We start from the raw sequence: 1,870 nt of genomic DNA, 5'->3' as shown, positions 1-1,870 counted from the left end.
GTGTAGTATTAACAATAAAACGTTTCGGTCCTGTGGACCTTCCTCAGTTACTACATGGTGAGAACAATAAAAAAATAAACATAAACAAAATGCTTCAACAGAAGGAAAAAAATGAACAAAAAAACAAGGTATATACAACAATATGTAACAATATGTACAAGGTAAAGATATGGTCATGTTTCAAAGGGAACATATTATAACGCTTAGAAACCGAAGCATACCTATTTGTGAGATGAGTAGGGAGTAAGTATCTTTTGCCAATAGAGCCCTATTGGTACAACTGGAGGGAAGAAGGAGGAGAGGAGTGACATTATTGTGCTGCGGTTTAAAGTACTCTGACTCTGGACTCCGGACTCTGCTATTAGGAGCTGCTCCATATATAAGGACTTTGTCCTTTTCCTATTTACAAGGACTAAGTCCCTTATCACTGTCCTTCATTATTATTCTTCCAGCCTTAAAGCTGAAATCAGGAACTTACTGGATATTAAGGTATTCCCTATGGGGTTTGTGCACACGGATCACTGTATCACTTTAAACCGCAGCACAATAATGTCACTCCTCTCCTCCTTCTTCCCTCCAGTTGTACCAATAGGGCTCTATTGGCAAAAGATACTTACTCCCTACTCATCTCACAAATAGGTATGCTTCGGTTTCTAAGCGTTATAATATGTTCCCTTTGAAACATGACCATATCTTTACCTTGTACATATTGTTACATATTGTTGTATATACCTTGTTTTTTTGTTCATTTTTTTCCTTCTGTTGAAGCATTTTGTTTATGTTTATTTTTTTATTGTTCTCACCATGTAGTAACTGAGGAAGGTCCACAGGACCGAAACGTTTTATTGTTAATACTACACAATAAACCTTACAGCATCCATACTTAAGTTGAGTGCCGGGTTTTGTTACATTTACTATAAGGTGTGGGAGCCTACCCGTGCACCTACGACAGCAGTGCTCACGTCTAGTTCACCGCATGAGTTGCGGTGCAGTCTCCCCAAAATAAAAAGGGAGATTTAAATTCTCAACAAGTTTATGTACACCTTCTACCTTGTTTTAAAGTACCATATAACGGTTGTTATTTTGGTAACATTTTCCCAAAAATGAGGAAGTCTGGTGGAAGAGGCCGTGGGCGGTAGTTGGTACAGATGGGGGTGGTGGTGGGAAAAGCAAAATAGCACCTAAGGCCTCGAAGGCTCAACTTATCTTGGAGTAGGAAAACCGCTTTTAAAGCCGGAGCAGCAGGAAAAAGTTTTGGCTTTCCTTGCTGACTCAGCCTCTAGCTCTTTCGCCTCCTCTGCAGAAAGTTCAAAATATAAAAGCAGCGAGTCATCAGTGGATGCTCCCGGTCAGGAACAAGACTTTCCTTGTGTCGTTCACCCAAACCAAAAGTGAAGGATGCATCAGGCGGCACTACTGGTTACTCCATGGAGCTCTTTACACATACCGTGCCTGGGTTAGAAAGGGAAATTTTTAACTGCCCATTACAAGATGAATCGGACATGGAGTGCATTGATGCACAGCCACAGCTAGATTATTATGCTGTTCCATTGACTCAGATCACTACATTACCCTTGCAGTGTACTGAGCCAGAATCTGACCCTGATGAGACTATGGTGCCCTGTCCCGAACGCTATAGCACCTTACACGGTGACACAGAGGAAGGTGTACATGACATTGAAGAGGAGGTGATAGATGACCCAGTTGTTGACCCAGATTGGCAGCTATTGGGGGAAGAGGGTGCCGCTGCCAGTAGCTCAGAAGCGGAGGAGGATGATCCGCAGCAGCCATCTACATAGCAACAGCTGTCATCTGGCAGGCCCGTATCAGGCCAAAAACGTGTGTCAAAAACAAAAACAGTTTTAGGACA

General features: G+C 42.3%; 1 long non-coding RNA gene across 1 annotated transcript; it reads left to right on the top strand.

Annotated features, from left to right (window-relative positions):
* Positions 1–449: 449 nt before the first annotated feature.
* Positions 450–946, top strand: LOC143773572 (uncharacterized). Its single transcript, XR_013215239.1, has 3 exons — positions 450–489; positions 581–639; positions 811–946. It is a non-coding gene; the product is annotated as an uncharacterized LOC143773572 (long non-coding RNA).
* The last annotated feature ends 924 nt before the right edge of the window (positions 947–1,870 follow it).

This window comes from Ranitomeya variabilis, chromosome 5 (genome assembly GCF_051348905.1).
Source record: "Ranitomeya variabilis isolate aRanVar5 chromosome 5, aRanVar5.hap1, whole genome shotgun sequence".
NCBI classification, from domain to species: domain Eukaryota; kingdom Metazoa; phylum Chordata; class Amphibia; order Anura; family Dendrobatidae; genus Ranitomeya; species Ranitomeya variabilis.
This window is presented reverse-complemented; position numbering and strand designations above follow the sequence as displayed.